We start from the raw sequence: 15,095 nt of genomic DNA, 5'->3' as shown, positions 1-15,095 counted from the left end.
TGGGTCAAAAGAACGGTATATACCGCACTTATAATGTCAACATTCTCATCTGCTTCCAAAAATAACAGACTTCCTGCTTTAATCGGAATTGTTTTTTTAAGATATGCTTAAAAGAAGTAATAATGAAAACACGCATGGTAAAGTGGCAATATGATTGTCGTTTATTCATATCGAAATCAATTAAAAAAAACTATAATCACCTTTCTAGGTGTTGCGGTTCCAGATGAAATGTAATAAGAGTACTAAACGTCAAATAGTTTTTAACAAACTAATAGTCCGAGTTTGATAAAACTCCAGTCACGCTTCTACTTGATATTTAACAAGAGATCCCATTTTAGTTAATCACGAATATGTATCACAAAATATGACAAGGAAATTGAAATAAAATTGCACATTGAGCGATTGTCTACGCACCGATCTGAGCTCGGATGACGGACAGATACATGAGATGCTGGAAGTGCAGAACGGAGGATGTCTGTCCACTACACTCGTGTTTCCGAGCCAGTAATTAACTTTTTAGACGACGCCATCTGAAAGTTGTTCTTTCTGTATTCATTTACATACCGAAAGTTGCGTTTTGTAGTGAAAATGACAGTTCCGTACTGCAAAACACTTTCGGGACGCTCTGGAGTAGACAACTTTAACTTCCTTAAATGTGACTCAAGCCACTTCAATGTTGACAGTTGACAGTTTTACTTCGATGATTTTGCATAACCTTAAATTTTTAATTTTCTGAAATTATTTGTTTTATCCGAAGTTTTGTCTCTAAATTAATGAGTGATGCTAAAAAAGAAAAAAACTAATATTGACATTGCAAATATCATTAAGTATATTGTTCAATAAATAAAATGTTTATAATTCTCTATTATTTAATTTCTTTCCTTAGTGAGTTGAAAAAGTTTTGGATCTTATGCGTTGTCTAAAAAATTTTGTTTAAGCCGCGGCTGAAATACTACTTTGTTGGACTCGTCTGTTACTTACATTGTAGCACTTCCAGTGCTTGGCATACAAATAACTATTATGCAGCTGAAACAACATGTATGCCTCCCCAAGTAGAGAAGCGATATTTGTTAGCATTGTTATACACTGGCTAGCAAAAAATTGAGGTCACCTTAAAATTTTACGTTTTCAGATAGTATTCACAAACTGTACATCATTGCATGTGCTTTTGTAAGCTGAATGTGATACTCTATACTAAAGAAAAATGTATTTTTTTCTTGGATTTAATGATTTTATTCTGCAAAAGCAACAAATTAATATTTTCGGCGAAATTCAACATTTTGTTGTTAGGGAAAATATGGAACGAGCAAAATGAAAAAACTTGACACTAATAAAGTGTATTCCCTCCACTTGCATTGATTACTGCTTGAAGTCGGCGCGACATACTTTGAATTAAGTTGCGAATCATATTCTATTCAATGTTATCCCATTTCTGTAACAGCAATCCTCTCAGCTCCTGGGCAGTTCTTGGTGCTTGTGTGTGTCTGCGGATTAGTCGTCCCAACTCGTTCCAGACATGTTCTATGGGATTCATGTCTGGGCTGCAAGTTGACGAGTCAAACCACCTAATTTCTACCTGATCCAGACACTCCCTGACAATTCTGGCTGTATGTGGTCTCGCATTATCTTGCATAAAAATGCCACGTTCCTCCATAGTCACCATGAAAGTCATAACATGGTCTTCTAGCACCTCCGTAATGTACCTTTGAGAGGTTAGGGAGCCATTTTCTATGAAGACCAACTCTGTATGAGCTTGTGCAGTGCTTCCCGCCCAAAACTGATCCACCGCCAAATGAAAGGCGCTCGTCAACTTCAGCATATCTTTCCACAGTTCTTCCCCACACTCGTCGACGTCCATCTGACCCAATGAGGCAAAAACGCGACTCATCTGAGAACAATACCCAGCTCCAGTCATCAACATTGCAACGAACGTAATCTCTGGCAAATGTCAATCTTGCAGTCCGATGCTGGCGTTGTAACGGGAGACCTATAGCCATTCTTCTGCATGACAGACCAGCCGCATGAAGTCTCCTTCTAACAGTCTATTCACTAATGTTGACATTTCTTCCAACTGATTACGCAGTGAAACCGCAGTAGCTGTCTTATTCCGCAAACTTGTAGACACCAAAAAACGGTTATCTCGTTGAGTGGTAACTCTTTTTCACCCAGACCCTGGTCTTCTAGTTATCAGGCCAGTGTCGAGAAACAGCTGGTACACCCTTTGCACACCACAAAGACTAGCACCAACAATTCTAGCAGTTTCACGTTGCCCCCGACCATATTACTACAACGCAACAATTTATGCCACAACAATCGGATCTAAAGGCATTATGGGCCTGTTAACATCACTACACTTTGCAATCGTTAGGTTTTACATAAAGAATCAACAGTAAACTGGAAAACAGGCAAGGGAAATGTGAATGTTCAATTAGCGCAAAGGCACATTTTTCATCAAAGTCGTATTCTAATACGTCTAATGACAGCTGTCAAGTCTCGGAAAAAATTTACTTTAACGCCTATTAATCATTATCAATAATGACGCAATTTCTGAAGTGACCTCAATTTTTTGCTCGACAGTGTATATACGAGAGAGTAGAATAACATAACAGTGGGAGATTCATCCTCTTTATTTGATTAACTGGGTCATGATATACTGTGATAGAAATTTTTTTTCAATTACTTCCGTATATCCGAAATAACTTTTCGATGTTTTCTGGGTATTTACAATTAGACGTCAAGACACGAACATGAGGATGAACATTCCAACAATTGGAATATTTTCCACAGTTTTATCCCACAAACATATTTTTCTTTGTGCTAGAAAGTAGAAAGCCATAAGCCCTCTCGGACCTAATCAAGCGAACCCTAGGATGTGACAGCATATCCGCAGTCCGTGATATCGGACGTTGTGTACAAGGGTTTCTACTTAAGTTTTGAGATATGACAACACTGATGTGAATATGTCAAATCATACATTGTATTCATAACGTTTAACATTTTTAATGGTGAACTTACTCAAACCTTGTTGTCTTATGAGTGCTATTTGAGTTGTTTACAGACGCTTGGACCATTCATCTTTTGCTTGCGATGACTTTGTGCTTCGAAGTGGATTAAACAAACAGAAGTATGCCGATCAACTCGCTTCAACTTTTGTTGATGAAGCACCATCTCGAGCTACTGTGTTTCGTTGGTATTCCGAATTCATATGTGTTCCTACTTCGCTACAGGATGAAGTCGTCCAATATCGACCGTCGTACCAGAAAACATTGATGTACTATTACAGGATCGTCATGTGAAATACCGTGAGATTGAGGCATTAGTTCACTCGCATACATTCAATAATGACAATTGCTAAAAGAAAATATCGTGTCAATTGGTGCAAATAAATACTGAAAAAATTCAATCGAGGTGCTTTAAGAGACGTCTTTAAGATCGTAACAGGCAAATTATGTATTTATGCAGCCAAATACAACAAAAGCTGTTCACGCACAAAGCACATCGAAGGAATCGGTCGTCTTTTTTTTTTCGGAATAACTGGACATCATTCCATTAGAGCAACGTAGAACGGTCAATTCTGATTGTTTCAATAGTATTTATTTGTAAGAAGACGAATCATGACATCATGACAATGCGAGCTCTCACATATCGAATTGATAAGTCATCCGCTGTACATTGTTTGGATTCCGATGATTTCTTCTTATTTCCGCAGATTTATAATAAATTGCGAGGTCGACGTTTTTCTACACATGAAGAAGTGGTTGTTGCGTTCAAATCACATGTTTTGGAGGTACCTCAATCGGAATGGACAAAATACTTCGACAATTTGTTTTTATTTGTCTATCTCAAAACTTAAGTAGCAACCTTCGTAGACCAAAGTTAAACAAAAAGTGTTGGATGAAGAAATTTGTTGGTGACGTGAACTATTGTAACACAAAAGTTTGCAGTCGGAATTCAAACTTCCATATCGTCTCTCTAGATGTCGTAACTTGTCTTCTGATCTCGGATCCAGATTAGGTGATTGGATTAGAAGTCGCACTACAAATCGGAACATGAATTCCACGATTCGATAAATCTGTGTAACAATTGTATTTATTCGCTTCCAAAGTGGCATAACTTTTTTACTAGATAATATTTAGGCTACCAAAAGATTCACAATAATTTATTTTGTTAAGCACCAAATTAAAACACTATGTATTTTTGAATACTAAAATATTGAAATAAGAGTATTCCTTGATTTTGTTTATATTAATAAAAGTTTAATTGTGAAGGAACATTATATGAGAAATCCAGTTGTAACCACACAATAAATAGGGTCCTTCACGACGAGCTGAATCGATATGTATATGGGAAAGTACTGCGGCTAATGTTCTGAAAATTTGCTTGCATGGGTTTTCCGAAATGCTCGTTTCAGCTAAAATTATACCGGAAGTAGACCCAAACTTCGTTATTTTAAACATTAAATTAAATTAAAACATTTTAATTAAATTTTTGAAATCTACACAAAATTTTAATATAACTTTATATAAGGCATCGTATGCCTAAAGTCCACCATTTTTTAATTATTTCACATTTTCGAGATTTTTGGACAAATGCAGCCTTCCACTGAAAAAATTATATTTCTAAGTTTACGTGAGTCAGGTCTAATATTTTTGGGATTTGTACAAATAACACTTACAGCTTTCAAAATCTGTGGAAAGCTTGGCAAAAATTTGTATAGGGTGTTCAGAAAATGGTGCCGAAATTGACTATCTAAAAACTTAGAAAACTTAATTTTTTCAAATGGCAACCCCCATTTTTCTTTATACCATTAGATTTTACGCTTTAAATTAAGGGAACTTATATATCTCAAATGAACGGTTTTTGTATAAACTTGAAAAAACTGAAATGTTCATGGTTTTTAATTGTCGTTTGTCTGGAGTTACCAAAAAAGGCATAAACGTCTGCTGTTTTCATTGTTTGTTTGTTTGGTGGTATGTTAGTTTTTTTTTTGGTCGCTCCAGACAACCCACAATTAAAAACCATAAAGATTTTAGTTTTTTCAAGGTTATACAAAAACCGTTTATTTGAGATATATGAATTTACTAACGAAGTTCCCTTAATTTGAACCATAGAATCCAATGGTGAGGAGAAAAATGGGGGTTGCTTTTTGAAAAAATTAAGTTTTCGAAGTTTTTAGATAGCGAAATTCAACACCATTTTCTGAACACTCTTTATAAATTTTTGTCAAGGTTTTCAGATATTTTGAAAACTGTTAGTGTTATTTGTCTGAATCCCAAAAATATTACTCACTTGAATTTAGAAATATAATTTTTTTAGTGGGAAGTTGCATTTGTCCAAAAATTTAGAAAATGTGTACTTATATAAAGTTGTATTAAAATTTTGCATAGATTTCAAAAATTTAATGAAAACCATAGCATTTTATTTAAAATAACGAAGTTTGGATCCACTTTCGATATAACAGGAAGTTTCAGAAAACTGAAATTATTTTAGCTGAAACGAGCATTTTAGAAAATCCATGCAAGCAAATTTTCAGAACACTAGTCGCAGTAGTTTCCCATATACATATCGATTCATCTCGTCGTGAAGGACCCTGTATATCAGTTACATGTTACTTAGAATCCACTTGAGACTTCAATAGGTTGAATCTCTTTTCACTATTATCAAGACAATCTATAATGATTAATTTATACTAGAACATCCATCATATTTACATGTGTTTTATTTTACAAATCATAATATCTACCGTAAATACATTTTGCGATACCAGATAATTAATTCAAATTCGTATTTCCCTCTATTTTTGTACTAACATCACATTTTTCAGTTGTGAGGCTGGGAAAGTGATATTAATCCACGGCATCATATCAATAAACGGGAGAAACTTTATTTAAGGAAATCTATAAAGGAAACTGAAAGTGCATTGAAGTGTGCTTAGGTAGATGCAAGTGATTGCATAATCTGTGTTATAATACTACATAACGAAATAAGACAAGGTAATTATCACTTTTATATCTCGTTGGTTTTCATTCTTCTTCACACAGTAAAATTTGAATTTATAACAAAGATGCACAGTTAGGTCGTTTCCTTTTAGTCAAATGTTATTCTAATAGTATTGATAGTAAAATGAGCCTCCAAAAAATGAGATTCAGAATGTGAAAAAGTTCTATATTCAAGGTACTGAACGCTCAAAATTCTATGATTAGTAGATACAATATCGGTTAAGGGTATGAATTAAAAAATACATTTTTACTATTAAAACGCGAAACTGTTTTTATTGAGAGGTTTTAAAACCATAGTTTATTTATATTATATATCACAGGCCTTGAAGCCCCGTGGTTAAATGTTCACGTTCATGTTAAATTCTATGTCTATAAACTCTTTAGGTTCTGTTTTGTTCTTCCTACACTCTATTTACTATACCTCTCCATCCGTTTCTCTGCTCAGTTATTACCACTCTTCAAATCTGATGTTACCTCTCCTATACAGTTCTTCCTCAACCTGCTTTTTATTCTTGTGATTCCCCATCGTTCTATTTGTGCTCTCTTGGTACTTCTATTTTTATTCTTTCGATGTACATGCCCCAACCTTCTGAATCTTTGGGTTCCGACTTATTGTGTGATATTAGGTTCATTAATTATCTCTTTCAGCCTAACATTTGTTCTTTTTATTCTTGAATCGTTATGAATTTTTACGCCCCTAATATTTTTTGGATTACTTTCATCTACCAAACTATTTTTCTAGCACTTTTCTAGAATAATACCAATGACTCACATCTACAGAGTAAAGTCGATTTTGTACAATCGTTTCTTTGTTGATATGGATATTTCTTTTATTCTCAGAATATTATTTGTTATCCGATTTTCACACTTTCTCGACTCATCATCGATATTTGTTATCAACATTCCAAATATTGGAAAGACCCAATTTTTTCAAAATTATATTTATCATTTTCCATCTTGAACAATCTGTTTTTTTCTTCCTCAGCTGTTGCATTTCCATACGTTTAGTCTTTCAGTTTTTACCCTAACCCCGAATCTTCATAATTCCTTCTCCAATTTTTGTATACATTTCATAATTCATCTCAATATCTGCGTAAGCGAAAATTTGACTTTGATCTCAGTTCTATTCAGAGTCTCACCATACGTGGAACTTCTGAAGCCTCATACAACTTTGCCGTCTCTATTTTATTGTAATCTTCCGTATAATCTATAAACAATAGATTTAGTACTGGATTTTGGTCTAGGTTATTGCTCTGTATTGTTTTTATGCTTTTATTAGCCTGTTTGTGGGTTTGTTTATAAGCTTGTTTGTAATTTTGCTCTGTGCATCATCATTGCTAGCATATTCCACCACTTTAATTGCGTTCGATTTCCCAATGGGTTAAGACGTAAACCCACAGATTCATCTGTCGTGGGTTCAAGTCCCGTTCACTCTGTGAATTTTCTTAGAAATTATCACTGCAAATTTTCTTTATATCGAAACAAATATCACCACTATCTACCCTTTATTGGAGATTTACTATACTAGCTGCATCAGCATTACTTTATAGTTTAACACCTTAAATTTTATTTTTGACAATAAATCGAACTAAAAAATGGAAAATAAATCTAGTTTAAAAAAACTAAAAAACGCATCAAACTAAAAAGCTAAAAGTAATTGTTCTGCCGTGATTCACCACTCCCTAAAGCCTTGACAACTTTAAAGTCTATTTTGTTACGGTTACTCCAACGATTTATGTTTTTACATGTGATTAGGTACTTGGAATACGTAATAAACGGTGCGGGGCGAGGTGGTATCATTGGAATCAAAATTTGAAAATATTTCTCCGTCACGATGCCACAGTGGTCCGGTAACATTGCGCGTTCGTCTTCAAGGCGATTTTCAAGAGTAATGATTCTTTCATTGTCACTCATCGTCAGTTTTGCTCTCACTTTGGTATCAAGAAATTAACTGATGCACAAAAAGTAAATTTAGTTATGGTCTAAACGCTCTACAAAGACCACATCAGAGAACAATGAACTGGTAGAATAGATTTTACATGAAAAGAACAGCCACATAAGGAGGATTATCCTTGAAATTATGAAAAAAGTGTCATCTTTACCAAATCGAAATTTTCCAAGAGTTGAAACAATATAACTTTGTTTCAATATTTTTTTTTATAATTATTTGAAAACACCATGTTTTCATCTGACAACGCACAGAAAATATTTCCCCATGACCGATTTTTGTCCGGTATATAAAAAAATGCAATTGGATTAATTATAAAAAAATTTATTTATAATTCTTTTCTGAAAACAATATTATTGTATTATTACAGAAGTTTATTCCTTGCGGTATTTTATTCTTTAAAATTAAAGATGTTAAAACGGACAGTTCTCAGATGTTTTGATTTTCCTTATGGAGAGCTTGCATTTTGCAAGAGACTGACGTTTACCTTCAGTTCCTGAAGACGATAACTTGGTTATCGAAACGAGCGTCAGACAGTATAATTGTTAGTGTTGGTGTAGAGGTGGTGAAAACAGTATATTCAGTATATCATCTTTAAGACAATCGGAAAAGATCCCAAACACTAAACCACTTTCACCAGTAGTGAATCTGAAGATTCACATCAAAATTAGGTTACTTGTTCTGCCGTTAGTTTCCTTGACTTTTTTATTGCTTATAGCTCACAGTCTGACGATTCAGAAAAGCAATAGTTTTTGAATATTGCGTGCAATGCAATGCAAGATGCAATATTTCTTGATCAAAAGCATGCACAGATGAAGTTGAGCTGAACGTTTCATGCAAGATCTCGAACTCGACTAGGTTAGGTCATTTTTATACGTTCAAGTTGCAATTCTAAAGAGAAATGAGTTTCATATCATTTGATATTGCGTGTCACGCTAAGAATTTCTGAGTTATCTTAGGTTTTATTTTTATTAGGAGTTTTTCAAATGTTTCTTCATCTAATGTCAAATAATTTTTTATTGTTTTCTCATCTAATTCCAGGGCATGTCCCACCATTGCGTGTGTACTCTTTTCTATTCATCAGACTCCAAAAGAAATGCAGTAGCAGACATAATTATTACCAGTTTTTTTTGTTCACTTCACCTAGCTTTAATATTTTCATTTTTGAACCGGACGAAATTGTTCACTCTAACAGTGCTGCAATCTTCTACCTTTTCAACCTTAAGATTTCTTGAAGAGCTTTCCCAATCAAAATTGTCCCCACTTTCCACAAAATGCCTTTCGGTATCAGTTTCATCAGTATAGCTCCCTCTACTTGAATCATCATCATCCAAATCTATAATTAACATAAATATATTCTGTGACCTTCAACTCTTTACCCCCTTTATATTCAAAATCATCGCAAAACTTTTTCTACACGTTTTTAAGAATTGGTACGGTTCTTAGTTATGTGATAATTAAGAATCATTTGTCGAGTTTATTCCAAGCTGTCCAGTGATATTTTGGTTTTTCTGCCAGTTCTTTCATTTGGGAGTTTGAAAGTGAATTTAATTTTATATCATTCACCATTTTACTTTCTTTAGATATATACGGTGCATCGGCTTATACCCAAAGCAGCTACAACATGTTCAGTAACCTTAAATATGAACATAATATGAATTAATACTTTTCCGCATTTTTTGTGTTCAGAGACTTGACAATAGAAAACAAAATTTTGATGTTTTAGATTTAGATACATTAGCCTTAAGGTAATAAGAATAGGATAAGCAGTTTTTAAAATTAAACACATTTATACTTTATTTCTACCCTACCCTTTTGTCAAAGTTATATTCTTCGCATCACCAGGAGTTGTTATGAATATTGTTATGAATAGAAAATAATCTAATCTAATTTTTATGATAACTTCTGACGATACAAAAATTGCATCATTGAAACATACCTTAGAAAGAGATATAACAACTTTCTGCCTTGTCGCTTCATCTCTCATGAATTTTAGGAGATTATTCACTAGCTCCCGACTCTGACCACACAAAACTTCATTTTTCAATTTACTTCTAAACTCCATGTTGAATAAAATGTATAAGAGTATGACAAAAAAGAATAATTTCACGCCGAAATTTTTGCTACGTCACCGGAATAGCTGCGAGGTGAACAGAACTGATTACTGGCACAAAATGAGCTCTCGACATATTCCGATCCGCATGACTATCGCGCATCCAAAACTCAAATTTCGAGCTAGACTGGTCGAGTTATAGTTCCAACGGAATGGCATGACATCAAAAAATCTGCGCGATTCAACCAAGGCTACTGTAGAATGTAACGTGAAACCTGGCATAATTTTTAAAAAATAGAGTACCTTTATTAGAACGATGTATACAGCGGTTATTTTTTAATTTAATTTTAAAAAGATAATTCTACCACCATACAACTGTTAAGAGTATAATTATGATGTGCCTTATAGGATTACATTTTCCACGGTTGTTTTATCTCGAAACTTTCCTATAAATACACCTTCTGCTCTCAATTTATTAAGCAACAATTAACTAATTTAACAACACAAATGTCACAAACGAAGCGTCGAGATTAGCTACGATCTAGAGAAAGGAATGAAACTTCTTACCGAGGTTTGTATATAATTTTCTCTATAACCGTCATATTTCGATCGAAATCAATAAATCTTTGTTTCGTCCTGAACATACATAAAATATTACATTTGACGAAAAATTACCAGACATTTTTCTCGGAAAAATCCAGCAGGTAACTATATTGTTATTATTGCTATTTAGTAAAGTCGGATGGATATTAGTTCGCGAATAATAAATTGAGAAAAATGTTCTACGATGAAGAATTGATGGATTGTAGCCCTCCAGAAATACGACAGGCTGCTGATACAGCAGCACACGATAAAAGTAAACATCGCTACCTAAAAGCTATTGAATTATATAAGAAGTGGTGCGAAGGAAAAAACGTGGAGAATACCACCAATACTAGTGTAGTCTTGGCAGTTAAACAAAGCTGTTCACTTCGTGGGCAATGTACACTATAATTCGAACGATGCTACAAATTGAAGAAAAAACTGATATTTCGAAACATGGGAAACTGTTGGCCTTCCTAAAACGACAAAATGTGGACTTCATTTCAATAAGTAGTTTCTTGTATTTTAGTTCAATGTTGGTTTTTATTGTTTGCCATTAAATAGGTATTATAATAATTGTCAATATGTCAACACATTGACATTGACATTATTCATCTAGAATAGATGAGAAAAATTTGAACGATCACAATATTTTAGAGGGTGGGAAGTTAGAGTGGTGAATGAGGACGAGAAGTAGAGGTGTGTAATATGACACTTTCTAACCTTCAATGACGTTAGTAATGACAGCATTGCATATATGGTTGTAAATAATAGTATATTGTGCAACAAGTGGAAAAACTTCAACTTTTCCCACATGTTGGACACTATACTTTCTCTACAACTGCACAAATTGAAAGAATAAGAGTAATGGAACTCAATTTTTATTTTTATGATTAGTAAAACCAAAATAATACTAAAGTATCCTCTTAACTGGTTAATAATATTATATCAAATTGTAGTTGATTGTGAAATTTTTACAATTTTGTAGAGTTGAACCCGGAACGTCATTTATTTTTCAAATTTTCTGTTATGTTAATTTTAGATGTTAAGGGTGGATCGTTCATGTACGGTGTATTCTCTGTCTCCATCTCTGTAAAGGGTTCGTGTGGTTTTTCAATGGAGTTGACGATTTTATTAACAACGTTAATTTTATTTTCAATAGACCCTTCTCCATATTCTCCAGCCACGGTACTAGATTGCCATCCTCCATTGCGCTTTAAGGTTAATATGTCCCCTCCTGCATTTACTAAAATTTGACTTTTGAAGCAGTCACCTATGTGTAGATAGGGGTTTTCTAATTGCAATTGTCTTAACCATACTACCAAATTTGTTAATGCTAACTACCTGTCTAGTACATGTTCCGTGTTGGTAATTTATAAAGAAACGTTTTTCTGGCAAATCAATCGGTCGAGGAGCAGCAGATGTTTTATATATTTCATAAAATTCTCCCGTTAAAGTTAACGTTCTTAGCTTTTTTGTTTTCGTGTTGTCTAATTCTAAGTAATCTAATTTCACAAGTAAAGGTGAACTTAAATCCTCGAAATTATCGAATCTTAACTTCCACAACTAATCTTCACGACATGCCCCTGCTATGCCTATAGCTACTGCTGTTTACAATTAAAAAAACCAGAATTAAAATTTTACAAAAAAACTCTTGCCATACTGAGTTTTTGAAAAGATTCTATTTTTGTATTTCTTCTCCATTCCAAAAATTTCTCGTAAGCTAATTCAAAGTTACTTTTTCTGCGGTTTTCGATATCTCTGGCTGGGTATTATTAAAATCGTCAACACTGTCATTATCCATATTATTTACTATAAATTGGTATAGTTATGTCCTACTAAAATAATATTTAATGGAATTTGCGATTTTTATCAAACCACGAATGAAAACTACTTTAAGAATTTAAAAAACTTCTATAATATGACAACTTTAAATAGTTGATACAATAACTATTTAAAGTTACAATAGACAACTAAGTTTTCATCGATTTTTGTTGATTCTCCATATATGTATGTAGTATAGGCAAAAATAATATTTCTCACAGTGTGAGCAATATTAAATTAAGTTAATTATGAGAAACACGTTGGCAGTTGTAGGAAAAACTTTTTTCACGCTTTTCGGCACAATTTAAAAAATGGAAATGTAGACCATTTTGGTTAATTGAACGGATATGATTTCACATACATCCTAGTGTGTATATGAAATCCACCAATCAGCATTTGCGTTTAGTACCTATCAAATATTCTTTTCTCAATTTCAAAGTAACGAAAATAAATTGTCAAAATAGTTTAAGAAAAATTTGATAAAGAATTACTCTAATGAGGAATCAAAAAATAATGCTCCACCAGACATTCGCATAAGAGACGACTAACGCATACCTCATAAATCAAAAAGTAAATATGAATTTTATTATAAAAAGTTCATGGATTGGACTCATGAATGTAAGACAAACATTTTAACTCCTGAGCAAATAAAAAAGTTTCTCTTAGAAGCGGATTAAGAATATGAGGATGTATTGATATCTAGTTATTCTAAACCAGTTCAATACATAAACAAAATATTGCGTTACCATACCAACGAACAATAACTTTTTAGAAGTGTGTTGTCAAAAAAGTAAGCGAGAGTTATGCAATAAATTAAAAGAAATGTGAAAATTAGAGACATCATCAAGTACCTGTATTTAAAAGGGTTAAGAGATAAGCAAATTTACGAAGATATGCTTGATATCCTTGGTGATGAATGTCCTTTGTATGCCACGGTGAAAAATCGGACTGCAAACTTCAAAAGAGGTAAATTTTCCATTGAAGATGATGATCGATCGGGAAAGCTAGTTTCTGTGTCAGTCCCGGAAAATATCGATGCGGTTCCTGACATGATTTTAGACCGTCGAATTGGTCTAAAACGGATATCTGGAGCACTGAATATTTCATACGAACGCATTCATCATATAGTTCACGTCAATTTGGACATGAGAAAAATTGGTACAAAAGGGATCCCCAAATGTTTGAATGTTTACCAAAAGCGTGCAAGGGTAGAAGTATCGCGTTCGATCTGTGCTCGATTTGAAAACGATATAGACTTCTTAAGCCGAATTGTTACTATAGATGACACAAAGCAACAATCGATGGAATGGTGACACTCTGGTTCTCCAAGACCTAAGAAGTTTCGTGTCCCAAAATCTGCTGGAAAATTTCTTGCTTTAGTTTCTTGGGATTGCCATGGAATAATCATGATTGATTTTTTGGATAAGGGTAGAACAATAACTGGAGATTACTATTTGACATTACTGATCACACTACGGGAAAATATTAAAGAGAAAAGACGGGGAAAGCTATCCAAAGGTGTTTTGTTTCTACAGGACAACGCCCCTGCTCACAAAAATGTTATGTTGCCATACAAAAAATTCGTGATTTAGGGTTTGAATTACTAGAACACCCCCCTTATTCACCAGATTTGGCTTCGTCCGACTATCATCTCTTTCCTCAACCGAAAAAAAGTTTAAAAGGTCGTAAATTTTCTTCCAACGAGGAGGCAATGAAAGCTGTGGATGTCTGGTTTGCAGAGCAAGAAGAAACATTTTTTTGAAAGATCTAGAAACGTTGTAGGTTCGCTGTAATAAATGTATCCAATTAAGAGGAGAATATGTTGAGTAATAAAATATTTTGACATTGGAATTTTGTTTGGTTCTATAGTAGGCTAAGATTTTTCAATATATCCTCGTATTTACTTACAATAGTAAGTTTGAATAGAATAATTCGTGGAATAGAACAATTTTGTGTTAATTGCCAACAAAGAAAATATACCAAACAAGTAGTCGGAAGTAATAAAATTTGTGAACAGCCAAAAATAATTACTGAATTTTTAAAAATTACCAGATGTGAATTTATATACCGAATTTATATATTTATTTCCGTCGTTCAGTGAAAAATTTCGGTGTTGCAAATCAACCAAACAGACCTCACTAATACTATTGTATGGTAAGTTGACAAAAAACATGAAGCTATACCATCAACATCGATGCAACATATTCACCGAAATTCATTAGAATCAACATCTACACATAATAGTATGGAAGAAAATAACTAAGCAGATTTAAAAAAGGAAACAAATTGTACTTTTAACAACTGTACGTTTATCACAATAAATCAGTGGAAATATAAAATTATGAATAAAAGTGTTAAACATTTCTAATTTCAAGTTATATCATAGTTTAATAAAATATTTATAATCTGGTTTTTTTTAATTGGGTGGTAAAAAAAAATAAATTGACTCGTGTGGATTATTCATATCGCACTCGAACGATATGGACGGATGGATATGACATATCCACACTAGTTGCAATAACAACTATTAAAAATAATGTATTCTTTATCCTATTTACCATAACCTGGAAGGAATCATATGAATGGTTCATTATCATGTAATGCACTTTTAGTAAAGTCGTGGTATAATTCTAATATATGCGGAAGCCATCTTAGTAATAGAGAACTAGTTAATGTGGAAGTACATCGT

Source organism: Diorhabda carinulata, chromosome 4 (genome assembly GCF_026250575.1).
Source record: "Diorhabda carinulata isolate Delta chromosome 4, icDioCari1.1, whole genome shotgun sequence".
Taxonomy (NCBI): domain Eukaryota; kingdom Metazoa; phylum Arthropoda; class Insecta; order Coleoptera; family Chrysomelidae; genus Diorhabda; species Diorhabda carinulata.
Note: the sequence above shows the minus strand (reverse complement) of the source record.